Genomic DNA, 14,673 nt, shown 5'->3' with positions numbered 1-14,673 from the left:
TGATTTATTTGGTGATTTTTGGAAATGTTTGAGATTTCTTTTGATTCAAGTCTTTCTGTTGACTTCTGTGAGCTTCTAAATGCCATGCTTTGACATAAATTGTTCATGAAATGATGATGATGTTTGATATGAATGTGAAACCAATTGGTATTGTTTCTTGATTGTTTGAACATGATTTTGGATACTTGACCTTTGCTGTTTTGATCTTTTCATCCCATTTTGACCCTAGGCTTGCCCTAGTGGTCCTGTTACTCACCTTTGAGCTCATGTTTTCAGGTTGACCAGCAAATGACCAATGAGACCAATTCTTTTTGATTGAGCTTGCTTGAATATCATTGATTAACTTGTTTGTTTTGTAGGTTGCTTGGTTCACATGCCTTGAGCCTTGTGTCTTGCACATTCACTTGCTTATGATTAACGGTTGATGTCTGTTTCCTTTTGCTTTGTTTTGAAGTTGCATACTAATGTCTGCTTGACTATTTCAGGTGCTTTTAGTTGCTCAGTTCCTTGTGAACTTTTGCTTTGCTTTGCTTAAGAGCAATTTGCATTGAGGTATAACTTCTTTACTTCATGTAGTCTGGAAGACCTGGCCTGTTACATGGCCAGGCAACTGTCTGAAGTCCTCCTTAAGAGGCAATGTTTGTGACTGTTTACATTTGTCCTTGTATAGAGTCAAAGACCTCCTTGTAGCACCTCAAATTTGCACCTATCATTATGCATACATTTTCATATTAGGTCATAGCATGTCATGGCCCATTGCATAGCACTGCATTGTTCCCAGTTGCCTCAAGTGCAAGCAATCAAGAATTAGGTCAAACTGATCAGGAGATCAGTCAACCAAGCAAGCAAGTGCATTTTTCAAGGAGCCAAGGCCCTAGGGTTTGTCCAACAAGTTCACATAACTTGGAGGTCCATTTGAAGTGTTCAAGTCAAGGGTTGAAGGCTCAGAGGTCATCAGTTCATACACAGACAGTCAAAAACCCTAGAAAGTCAACTGTCAGTCAAAGCGGTGGATGGTGGTCATTCTTGTGGAATTTGGGCACCATGGTCAATAATCAAGAGTCCAAACAACTTGGGACATAATTTGAAGTCAAATTCTCAAGGAATTAGGGTTTGGAAGTCATCAGTCAATGCATAATCAATCAGAAACCCTAAAAGTCAACTGTCAGTCAAAGCGGTGGATGGTGGTCATTCTTGTGGAATTTGGGCACCATGGTCAATAATCAAGAGTCCAAACAACTTGGGACATAATTTGAAGTCAAATTCTCAAGGAATTAGGGTTTGGAAGTCATCAGTCAATGCATAATCAATCAGAAACCCTAAAAGTCAACTGTTGGTCAACTGTCCATTTAATCAGTGATTGGATGATTGGATTTGGTTTGTGAGAGTTCATTCATGGCCAAATAGTCATCATATATCATGCCAAACACCATCATGGAAGAATTTGAAGCCAGATCATAAATTTCCCAAAATGGAAACTGGGCCTGTAACTGAAAACTGCCATAAATGGAAAGTCTTGATCCTCAAACTTACATCATGATACAAGCCTCAAATGAATTTTTGCCCAACATGAAAGTTGAAGATCTTGTTCTCCCATTTCCAAAAAGTCCTAGAACTCTCAATTTCCATGTGTGGTTGGCAAGTTATGATCGAATCGATTTCAGAAAATCTTGAACTTCAGAGGGCCATATCTCTCAAACCGTTTGGCCAATTTTGGTGGGGTTTTTTCCTACAAGTCACATTTGATCCCCTCTTTCCAAAAATATAAATTTCATGAGCCAAAACTTCACCAATCAAAATGGCATATTTTGACCTTTTTCATTTAAATGTAAGTTTGACCAAGAGTTGACTTTTTGACTCAAACATTTTTTCAACATTTGGCCAATTGGAACAGCTCATAAATGTCATTTAGAATGTGTTTGTAAAGTCAAAATATGCAGCACATGTGAATCATACTTGGTTGCTTGAATTATAAGAAAGGTACAAATGCACCATGCTTGTCCATACTTGTCCATGCCTTGCCTTGTACCTCAAAAGGACAGCAATTATGCAGCATTTCTTCTGTCATTAGAGCCTCATTATGCAGCCAAATAACCAATTGTACATATGGCCATGTCCTAATTGCTTAAAATTTGGAAAGTGAGGGTACTTTGCAACCATCCATCCATGCTTCCAACAATACCTTGTACTATCCAAGCAAAGCTTATGCAGGATTTTTCTGTCCTTTTGGACACAAATGCTGCAGCCAACACAGCAATTGAAACCAATTCACTGATGCAAAAAGGCTGACCCTCTCAATTGGCAAGAAGGGCAAAATTCCATCAAAAGGGAAGCAACCTAGCAGCAGGCAAAAAGACCTCATTTTTTACTGTCATCAAAAACTAGTAACAGCAGCATACCAAAAAGAACCTTCACTTATTTTCCAACCTTGCCCTGCTGCTTGCATTTCATCTAGAACTTCCAAATCCACCTTGCCTTGCCCTGCTAGCATCTGCAACCAACAAGCATATAATACTGCAGCAGAAAGTTGTTTCACCTGGCCCTCACCTTGCTTTTTCTGTCCAAGCTTACACAAACCTAGCCATGACACACCACAAACCCTAGCAAGCAGCATCCAACACAACAAGAAACTTCTCACTCTTGGCCATTCATTTTTTTTTTCTGTCAAGGACACTTTAAAAACCCTAGCAGCAGACCAACCAAAGGTTTTTTTGACCTGGCCTTGCATTTTCTAAAAGTTGTCCAAACACAAGAGAACAAAGCCAAGTAACCATGCCATATACCAAGCAGCAGATTTCAGGCAATCTTTCTGTCATAAGGAGAACAGTAATAGCAGCAAAAAGCCATTGGTTCACATCCTCAAAAACCTCACCTTGTCAGTTGGCATGAAAACTTTTCTAACACTGCAGCAGCCTTTAACCACAAGAAAACTACACATCACTCAAGCTTCACTTTTGATGCATTAACCAAAATCACTCCCAAACCTCCAATGAACAAAACCTAGCCTGGCCAATACATCCATCTGCATACAGCACTCCCAAAACTCACCTTACCTTGCAATTTGTCTGTCCATACATAACAAAACTAAGCCTGGCTTTGCATTCCCATTTTCTGTCAACAAAAAGACAGTGGCAGCAACTGTAAAGAAGACCAGCAACAAAGCCTTGCTTAACTCCCTCATCCTACAACTGCCATTTTGCATTCCAACTTCTTCTGTCCAAAACCAATGAACTAAGTTGGCTTGACAACATCCTGCATCATTTTTCCTGGCCATTTGTAGACAACAACATACATCAAAAATACATTGGCATTTTTATTCATTCTGCTCAGATCAAAAGAAAGGGGAATCCTACTATTTACATCTCATCTTCCTCTGTCCAAAACCAGTAGCAGATCAACCAAAACTTGTGCTTACTTGCTTTCTTACAAAACATGCCCTTACCTGGCTGCTGCACTGAAAAAGGCTGATTATCTCATTTGGCAAGGATAGCAAATTCCACCAAAGAACACAAACTCACCTCGCTTTGGCCAAACTCCAAAAACCTGTCCAAAACGTCAAGCAACCAAGCCTTGCAATTTGTTTTCCAACATCCTGCAGCATCAAAAAGTCAACATCCTGCAGCAAACACCCTTGGCAACACTTGACCAACCATTTTTCACCATGCTAAGAACCTGGTCATTACCACTTGACAATCTTCTCACCATTTTGTAACCCTAAGAAGCTGCAGCCACCAACCAGAACACTCTCCTCTCTCTCAACTGCATGTTGGCTCGAGCAATATTTTTACCAGAAACTATCAAAACACCACAAGCTTCCATCATCACTCCTTCATCTGGACAGCATTTGGAGCACCTTTGAACCTCCATTCCCCTACTGTAAAGCCTATCCTAGTTCTGTTTCTTCAAGGAATGTCCATGGCAGATTTTGAGCTAAAGTGGATTCGAGCTGTTTGAACCGATTTCCTGCAAGCATTCATCACTATCAACCATCATTGGCAACTGTTTTTGCTTGCAATCTCAAAAGAAGCCCTGCATCCATTTTTCTTCACAACCAAGTAAGCTTTCGAATCCCTTCTTTTGCCTTGCTATGCTATGTTTTTAAAAGGTCTTTCCATGCTTGTTCCTATGCAACTTGAGTCATGCTGATTGGTTACACATATCATGAGAAATTTGGATTTCATTTTGCATGCTCAAACCTAGTTTCCTTCGATTTGCTTATTTGTTGTTGCTTCAGTGAAAACCATCGCCATATTTGTGTTACCTGATGTTTAATGATGCTGTTGGTACCTTGGATTTCAATTTCTGAGCACATTAAATTTTGAGATGCATGATGATGAATGTGTGTATGCTGTTCATGCTAAACCTGACCATGCCCAGAATTTCCTATGTTTATGTGTGTTTTAAATGTTGATTAATGTTGCATGATGATGATTGTTTCATGGCCATGGTTATTTGTTGATGTTGTTGTTCATGTTGATGATTAATTGCACGATGATGAATGTCCATGCTGTTGAAGCTTAAACCCTAAGTTCTTTTTGAAAAAACCAGAAAACTCAAATGCTATTGGCTGTGGTTGCTTAAGTTACTGTTTCATTGAGGGAGAGCCAATCAGCTTATTTCGTTTGGCTGTGTAAAGCGCTGCCGTTTCAATTAGTGGCACACTTATTTACTGAATTGCCACTGCGTTGACCATTAGTTGACCTATGCCATGCTATGTTGTTTCATGTTTCATCAATTATTCATCCAACTTTACAAATCCATTTCTCTTTCAATTTTTATCCAAAAATCATGAGGTTTTTTCCATAATGTTCATGAATGTGTCTAGTTTTTGATTGTGATTTTTAATTATTTTTCCATTGGCTGGATTTTAATTGACAATTATTTTCCCAACATGTATGCATAAATGATACATCTTACCATTTCAATTGTGAAATACTCATGTTGCATCCAATGAGCTTGAAATTTTTTGTGATGAAACTAGACATGTTCACCTTCATTTTGGTATAAAGTTTGTGGATTTCCCATTTGTGGTTTGCTGGTTATGATTTTTTGAAGTCATGTGTTACATTTGGTGCCATACCATGATCATGCATTTTCCCTAATTTTGTTCACATGCTTCCTTACATCCAAATGACCCCAAATTTTGCATGAACTTACTCTTGTATGTCTAGTTCACATGTGGATTTTCTTGGAATTATTTGTGGCATTTTCCATTTGTTTGAGATTTTCCTTCCCTGCCTAGTCAAATGTTGACCTTGTGTGACACTTGTTCCCATTTCATTTGTGAAATTCTCACACTTTATTAGATGGACATGAAATTTTGCATGAGATAACTAGACATCCTCATCTTTGCCATGGCTTTAGTCCCATTCATTTATCATACACCATTCTTGACTTATGATTTTTCTAAGTTGATGCATGTTTGGTTGACCTCTATGAGCATGTTCAAAAGTGCTTTGACTTTCTGATTTTCATTGACTGATTTCCACTTGCCCAAATGGGATGAAATTTGACATGCTTACCATGCTATGTGTTAGGGTCGATCATGATTTATTTGGTGATTTTTGGAAAATGTTTAGATTGCTTTTGAGTTAAGTCTTTCTGTTGACTTCTATGAGCTTCTGTTTGCCCTACTTTGACCTAAATGGTTCATGAAATGATGATAGTGATTGATATGGATGTGAGCCCAATTGGTTGTGTTTCCTAATTGTTTGAACATGATTTTGGATACTTACCCCTTGCTGTTTGGACTTTATCATTCATTTTTGACCCTAGGCTTGCCCTAGTGGTCCTGTTACTCACCTTTGAGCTTGTGATTTCAGGTTGACCATCAAATGGCCATTGAGACCAATTAATTTGATTGAGCTTGCTCGAGTATCATTGTCTAACCTCCTTGTTTTGTAGATGGATTGGCTCACATGCCTTAAGCCTTGTGCTTTGCACATCCATGTGCCTCTAATGGACTGTTGTTGTCTGTTTCTGTTTGTTTTGTTTGAAGTTGTATACTAACATCTGCTTGACTGTTTCAGGTGCTTTAGTTGCTTAGTTCCTTGTGAACTTTTTGCTTTGCTTTGCTTCTATAAGCAATTTGCATTGAGGTATGTCTCTTTTACTTCATGTAGTCTGGAAGACCTGGCCTGTTACTTGGCCAGGCAACTGTCTGAAGTCCTCCTTAAGAGGCAATGTTTGTGATTGTTTACTTTTGTCCTTGCATAGAGTCAAAGACCTCCTAAGTGAAGAGGCAATTGGTGGAAGGTAGGGATATGCAATCTATCCCCCACTATTCAGTGTGTCATCTGCTTTGCTCACACCACTGTGTTGATGCATTGCAGATACAAACCCAAGATCTTGTACAACTGTACAGTTGAGTCAGTATCAAATATGTAGAAGGGTTCCCACTTTCTGAACCCACACATTCTTGTCTTAAGCTCTCCCAGGCCAGGGATAAGAGCCGTGAAGTCTCATCTTCACCCACCTTTCATCTGCTTCACCTTAGCCCCTCAATGGCAAGGTTAAGAGCACACTCACCCCATTCCAGAGGTTTGTTTGTTGAGGTTGATATGACCCCTTGACTAAAACCTAACCCTTGTTTGAGCCACTTGTTCGTGTATAGCGTGTGCTATCTGTGCTTGTAGGATTGTTTGACTTGCTTCCTGTGCAAGTTAGGATAGTTTGACTTGCTTCCTGTGCAAGTTAGGATAGTTTGACTTGCTTCCTGTGCAAGTTAGGATAGTTTGACTTGCTTCCTGTGCAAGTTAGGTTTTGCTTGGCTTGCTTCCTGTGCAAGTTAAGTGTGTGTGGCTTGCTTCCTGTGTGAGCCATACTTAGGATAGGTTGGCCCTTGTGCCATTTAGCTAGAAACCATAACTTAGGGTTGATTTTGCATGACAACATCTAGGCTCGAGTCGTAGTCTCCCTAGTTGTGTCTCCCTCTGTTATCTGGTTAGGCTAATCCTTTATCCCTGCGTAGGGGAACTACATCGCCCTGATCTTCATACCAGATGAAGTATGTAGGCAGGAGATTGAGCTGATCTCTCCGGGCGCCCTTTCTTTCTTTTGTGTGTGTTGTCTGACAGTTGCTAGGCTCGAGTGCTTGACTCCTTAGCAATTTGTTGTCTGTTTGTTTGAATGCGTGCTTGACAGTTATAGGCTCGAGTCCCCGACTCCCTGTCAACTTGTCGTGTTGTTGTGTGCTTGGAAGCTGATGTAAGTCCATCGAGTGGCATTTGGATTCCAGTGTGCGTGTGTTTGGTTCGGATGCTGATGTAAGCCCAGTGATTGGCATTCAGGCTCCCTGTTTGCCTTCTTGTGTGTGTTTTGGTTCGGATGCTGATGTAAGCCCAGTGATTGGCATTCAGACTCCATGTTTGCCTTCTTGTGTGTGTTTTGGTTCGGATGCTGACATAAGTCCAGTGATTGGCAGTCGGGCTCCATGTTTGCCTTTGCCTTTGTTTAGTTATTTAGCACGTGTCAGCCGAGCTACGAATGCTCTGATTCTTCTCTCGTCCGAGAAGATACGTATGCATAGGATGCGACATCCTAGCGAGCATGTGTTGTTTCCCCAGTCCGAACTACTTCGACTCTGATGTCTATGCCTGATAGACTAAGTAGGCCCAGGATGCGATATCCTGCCGAGTCAGTTTCAGTCAGTCTCTTTCGTTTCTTTCAGCCAGTGTGTGTGTGTGAGTATTTGAGCAGTGTTTAGCAACCAATTTTCCTTTCTAGTGTGCGTGGATCCCGTAGAGTACTACGGATGCGTAGGGGTGCTAATACCTTCCCTTCGCATAACCGACTCCCGAACCCATCCTCTTTGGTCGCGAGACCATGTTCTTTCCCAGGTTTACTCTGAGCGTTTCCTTTCCCTCTTTTGGGATAAATAACGCACGGTGGCGGCTCTGTTGTTCTTTCTTTTCCCGCCGGTTTTTCGCGCGATGCGACAGCTGGCGACTCTGCTGGGGATGTAGAGAAGTTGACTTGTGCTGGTCCATCTTCCCTGAGCGAGTCTCTCCTAGCGCTCTCTAGGTTAGGGTTTTGGTTGCTTTGTGCTGTGTTTATTTATTGCATTCATTATTTACTGTTTGCATTCATTGTCTATTGTTTGCATTTATGTTTGCATTAATGTTTGCATTTATTCATCTGTTCACCTGGCTGGTTGTTTGTTTCTCTCTGTGTGGGGGGGAAGAGTCAGTTGAGGTAAAAGGTCCAATACCCAGACCATGAGTGCAATCTAGGATACCTAGGAATAGAGTGATTCATGGGAAGCGGGTGGTATGGCGCCACTTAGCGGAACATTGATATCACGAGCAGTTCAGACCCTGGTGGGATGCTGTCGTTACATACTTCGGGTGTGTATATGACAGTATTCTGCGAAAGGTTATTTATGCTGCGTTTCTCTCAGCTTTACCCTGGCCTAGACTACACCCGTGAGTGGGGAGGGGTTATTCATTACAGGTACCGTTGGTGACTCGGTTCTGTTGGTGACTTGGTTCTGTTGGTGACTCTAGTTCAGACAACAGTGTTCGGTTAACCTTAAGTTGGATTTATGTTCTGATTTTGACTAAAGCTTCGACCTAGTGATCAGAATCTGCACAACCAGCCAGCCATGTCTGCATCATGTGCATCATAGCATATTTATTTTTCAAAAGAAACGCAATGAAAAAAAAAAATCCAAAAAAAAAAAGAAAAAAAAGGCTAATCTCTGCATGCATATCATTTCTCAGGTACATTCCCGAGCTTGTCTACTGATAGAGATGGCAACAGTCTCAGAGCCGAAGCGGAAGACCTGTTCCTACAGCTTCCACCGTGAGCCGTTGACTCCGCTAGTTGAGTTGGGTAGCCTCGTGACAGACGATCGACTGAAGAGTTTTGTTGGGCGGTATGGAGATATCTTGACAGTATTGAAGACAGTAGTGGATCCAGTGCCTCTGCAGACACTACTTCAGTTTTATGACCCAGAGCTCAGATGCTTCACTTTCCAAGATTACCAGTTAGCACCTACTCTCGAGGAGTATTCTATCCTGTTAGGTATCCCTATTCAGCATCAGACTCCCTTCTTGGACGTTCCAAAGGAGGTCGACTTCAGATTGATTGCCAGAGCTCTCCGGTTGAGTGTTGAGGAGGTCGGTAAGAATTGGAAACCCTGTGGGGAAGTTGTAGGTTTGCCGTTGAAGTTCCTGTTGAGAGTAGCCAGAGTTGAAGCAGAAAAGGGGAATTGGGAAGTTTTTCACGCACAGTTAGCTGCCATGATCTATGGTATCATCCTATTTCCCAGTATGCCAAATTTCATTGACTTCACTGCTATCAGCATTTTCATCAGAGGGAATCCAATCCCTACTCTTCTAGCAGATACTTACTATGCCATTCACAGCAGGCATGGTAAGGGAGGAGCCATCAGGTGTTGCCTACCTCTTCTGTTCAAATGGTTCATGTCTCTTCTGCCAGCCAGTGGACCATTTGTGGATACCCAGAGTACTCTTAAGTGGACTCAGAGGGTCATGTCGCTTACTTCCTACGACATCAGGTGGCAGTCGTACCGGATGGATGTGAAGGATGTCATCATAAGTTGTGGTGAATTCCGGGGCGTGCCACTCATAGGGACCAAGGGTTGCATCAATTACAACCCAGTTCTTTCTCTTCGCCAGCTAGGGTTTGTTATGAGTGAAAGACCGCTCGAAGCAGAGATAGCTGAGAGTTTTTGTTTTGAGAAGAAGGATGACCCTGTTAGGTTGGAGCGGATAGGGAGAGCCTGGAGAGATGTGGGAGTGAAGGATGGATCCGTCTTGGGGAAGAAGTTTGCCGTTGCTATGCCCGATTACACTGATTGGGTCAAGAAGAGAGTGGAAACTTTGTTGTTACCCTATGATAGGATGGAGCCGTTGCAGGAGCAACCACCTTTGATCCTTGCTGATAGTGTGTCTGCTGAACACTATAAGCAAGCCCTGTTGGAGAATCGTCGTTTGAGAGAGAAGGAGCAAGACACCCGTATGGAGCTGTACAAAGCTCAGGCTGATAAGCTGCACTTGGCTCATCAACTCAGAGGAGCGCGAGAAGAAGATGCTAGCAGACTGAGAAGCAAGAAGAGATCCTACGAGGAGATGGAGAGTATGTTAGATGCAGAACATCGGGAGCGCTTGAGACTGCAGAGAGCAGAAGCCAACTATCAGAAGAAGATCAGAGACTTGGAGAAGCAACTCAGAGATAAAGACATCCAGTTGAAGAAGGAAGTAGACTTGAGACAGGCATCAGAGAACCACCTTGGAGGAGAAGTCTTGGAGCTGAGAAGACAATTGAAGGAGAAGATTACCCCTCTACCAGAATGCTCAGAATGCTCACTGTTGATAGACCAGTGCCATTACCTGAAGACCCTCATTCCGGAAGACCGTCTGTCTTAGTTTGTATCCTTGATTGTATTTTGTTGAGAATCACCTCCAGGCTTGTTGGATGGGATTCATTTGCGTGTAAGCCATCTCTTGGATCTTTTTGTTGAGAATCACCTCCAGGCTTGTTGGATGGGATTCTTTTTCTTTGTACGTTGTTTATTCAGATATTCTGTTGACATTGGTTGTATGCCTTTTTACCCTTATGTATGTATAAGGATGTCAGCATTTCCTTGTATCTGTTTGTTCTCTTGCTGCAGGTTGCCATCTTTTCAGGATGGGTCAGGCTCTTTGAATGCCTGAGAAATGAGCATATCATGTGCATCATACGCATCATTAACATCATACTCATATCATTTTGCATAACAGGTGTTCTTGATCGTGACTTCTCACTCTTGGTTCCTGTTCAGGCAGGATAGCTGATCAACGTCCGCACCGCTACTCAACAAGACTAAATCAACAGAGAAGTATGGATCAATTTCAAGCTGAGTTGGCTGAGATGAAGGCTAGCATGGCCCAGTTTATGAATATGATGCAAGGGGTTGCGCAAGGTCAAGAAGAACTTCGAGCTATGGTTCAGAGACAAGAGACTGCAAATCCACCGGTCAACCATGGTCCGCCAGAGGGAGGCCCGGTCAATGATAACAATGTCGCTGCTGCTGTACCCGTCAACAACTATGCTGTAGGTGATGAATTGGGGGGTATTCGAATCAACGGTCAACCTATTGTTCCAGATGCCGCTAATGCCAGAGTAGTCCGTGCTCCGGCCCGTAATCCTGTTCCGATTGTTGACAGACAAGAGGATATGTTCTCTCTGCTCAGTGAAGACGAAGACGTCCTGGGAAGGGTCAATGAGAGAGACCGCAAAGTTGAAGCTCTTGCTGAGAAGATCCGTGCTATGGAAAGTCAGAATTCTCTCGGTTTTGATGTTACCAATATGGGGTTGGTTGAAGGTTTGAGAATCCCTCACAAGTTCAAAGCACCGTCCTTCGACAAATACAACGGTACTTCTTGCCCTCGCACCCATGTGCAGGCTTATTATCGAAAGATCTCTGCGTATACTGATGATGAAAAGATGTGGATGTATTTTTTCCAAGATAGTCTATCTGGGGCTTCTTTGGACTGGTACATGGAATTGAAGAAAGATTCGGTCCGCTGTTGGAGGGATCTGGGTGAGGCCTTTTTGAGGCAATACAAACACAACATGGACATGGCACCGAGCCGGACTCAGCTGCAGAGTCTTTGTCAGAAATCCAATGAAAGCTTCAAGGAGTATGCCCAGAGGTGGCGTGAACTAGCTGCTAGAGTTCAACCCCCTATGCTGGAGAGGGAGTTGACAGACATGTTTATTGGTACTCTTCAAGGTGTGTTTATGGACCGGATGGGGAGCTGCCCATTCGGTAGTTTTTCTGATGTTGTCATTTGTGGAGAGAGGACTGAGAGCTTGATTAAAACTGGGAAGATTCAAGATGCTGGTTCCTCTTCTTCTAGGAAGCCGTTTGTTGGGGCACCTCGTCGAAGAGAGGGTGAAACTAATGCTGTTCAACACCGCAGAGATCAGAACAGAATTGAATACCGTCAAGCTGCTGCAGTGACCATTCCGACACCTCAACCTCGTCAACAACAACAACCGAGAGTTCAACAACCGCAACAACAACAACAACAGCAACGTCCATATCAACCCAGGCAGAAATTGCAGGCTGATAGAAGATTTGATCCTCTGCCCATGTCTTACGCAGAGTTATTACCCGAACTACTCCGGTTAGGGTTTGTAGAGCTGCGTACGATGGCTACTCCAACAGTGCTGCCTCCTGGCTATGATGCTAATGTTAGATGTGACTTTCATTCTGGGGCACCAGGCCACCATACTGAGAAGTGTCGAGCTCTCCAGCACAAGGTTCAAGATTTGATTGATGCCAAGGCAATCAACTTCGCTCCAGTACCTAACGTCGTAAACAACCCTATGCCTCAGCATGGTGGACATAGAGTGAACAATATTGAGGGGAAAGAAGCTGAAGATTTGGTTGTTAATGTTGATGATGTTCAAACTTCTCTGCTAGTCGTAAAGGGTCGTCTGCTGAAGGGGGGTGTCTACCCGGGCTGTGATGAAGATTGTTTGGGCTGTGCAGAATCTGAGAATGGTTACGACCAGTTGAGGACCGGTATCCAGGGTATGATGGATGAAGGTTGTTTGCAATTCAGTAGGGCTGTAAAAGATCGCGGAACAGCGTCAACTATCACTATTTACTTTAAACCGTCTGAAGAACGTGGACAAAGGGTTGTCAGTGCACCTGCAGCAAATGGTACCCCAGTTACCTTTCCCGTGCCTGTAACCATCAGTGTTCCAACTACTATCGTTGCGCCTGGAAGGAGGGTTGTTGAGAATAGTAAAGCCGTGCCGTGGAAGTATGATAATGCTCACCGCAATTACAGAAGGACTGAAGGTCAGACAAGACCAGTGAATCAAACTCCAGTGACAATTGGTGTACCGAATAGAGTTCCTACAAGTGTTGGTCCGGCTGTGGATAATGTAGGGGGTCCAGGAGGTTTTACCAGAAGCGGTCGTCTGTTCGCACCGCAGCCTTTGAGGGACAACAATGCTGAAGCTCTCGCCAAAGCAAAGGGTAAGCAAGCTGTGGTTGAGGAAGAGCCTGTTCAGAAAGAAGCGCCCGAGGGGTCATTTGAGAAAGACGTGGAGGAGTTTATGAAGATAATCAAGAAAAGTGACTACAAGATTGTAGACCAGTTGAATCAAACTCCGTCCAAAATTTCTATACTTTCACTGTTGATGTGCTCTGAGGCACACCGTAATGCCTTGCTGAAGATGTTGAATCTGGCTTACGTGCCTCAGGAAATTTCTGTCAATCAACTGGAGGGTGTGATGGCCAATGTGAGCACCAGGCATGGTGTGGGTTTTACCAACCTGGACTTACCACCTGAAGGGCGAAACCATAACAAAGCCTTGCACATCACCATGGAGTGCAAGGGGGCAGTGTTGTCTCACGTATTGGTAGACACCGGGTCGTCGCTGAATGTGTTGCCTAAGCAGATTCTGAGGAAGATTGATGCGGAAGGGTTTGTGCTTAATCCCAGTGACCTGATCGTTCGTGCTTTTGACGGTTCCAAACGTTCTGTGTGTGGAGAAGTTACCTTGCCTGTGAAGATAGGTCCTGAGGTTTTTGATATCACCTTCTATGTTATGGACATCCAGCCTGCCTATAGTTGTTTGTTGGGGCGTCCATGGATTCATGCAGCAGGGGCAGTCTCGTCGACTCTCCATCAAAAGCTCAAGTATGTCTGGAATGGTCAGATCGTGACTGTGTGCAGTGAAGAAGAGATTCTGGTGAGTCATCTGTCCTCGTTCAAATATGTTGAGGTGGATGGCGAGATCCACGAAACCTTATGCCAGGCGTTTGAGACTGTGGCTCTTGAGAAGGTGGCATATGCTGAGCAGAGGAAGCCAGGTGCCTCAATTACTTCTTACAAGCAGGCTAAGGAGGTTGTTGATTCTGGCAAAGCTGAAGGCTGGGGCAAGATGGTGGATTTGCCGGTTAAAGAAGACAAATTTGGTGTTGGTTATGAGCCTCTCCGAGCAGAGCAGAATGGTCAAGCGGGTCCGAGTACCTTTACCAGCGCTGGGCTGATGAATCATGGCGACGTCTCCGCGACCGGTAGTGAAGACTGTGACAGCGATGGTGATCTGGACAACTGGGTTCGCCCGCGTGCACCAGGGGGGTCTATCAACAACTGGACGGCTGAAGAAGTGGTTCAAGTTACTCTTCTGACAGAGTAATTTTCTGTTGTTTTGTCATTTTGCATGAAAATCCTACGTTCTGCCCAAGGCGTAGTGATTCATTTTTGTAGGGCCTCATCATGTTTTAATGATTATCATTAATGAAGGACATTTTTTGAACAAATTTTGTGATCCCTGTCTTTCTGTTTTCTGTTTTCACTTTTTTTCAAAAAAAACAGTAAAAATGGCAATGTTTTTTTATTTTTGTGACTTCTTGAACTCTTTTTCTAAAAACAAAGCATCAAACATGCAGAAGCGATCTTATGGCATTCACTATGAACGACTCTGTTATGGCTCAGTATGATTTCGATAAACCCATCTACCAAGCTGAAGAGGAGAGTGAGGAAGACTGTGAACTCCCTGCAGAATTAGCCAGATTGCTGAAGCAGGAGGAAAGGGTCATCCAACCTCATCAGGAGGAGTTGGAAACTGTTAATTTGGGTACCGAGGACGCCAAAAAGGAAATTAAGATTGGGGCTGCTTTAGAAGACTCTGTCAAGAGGA

This window comes from Lathyrus oleraceus, chromosome 3, assembly GCF_024323335.1.
Source record: "Lathyrus oleraceus cultivar Zhongwan6 chromosome 3, CAAS_Psat_ZW6_1.0, whole genome shotgun sequence".
NCBI classification, from domain to species: Eukaryota; Viridiplantae; Streptophyta; class Magnoliopsida; order Fabales; family Fabaceae; genus Lathyrus; species Lathyrus oleraceus.
The sequence above is the reverse complement of the archived record's forward strand: the minus strand, read 5'-3'. Positions refer to the sequence as shown.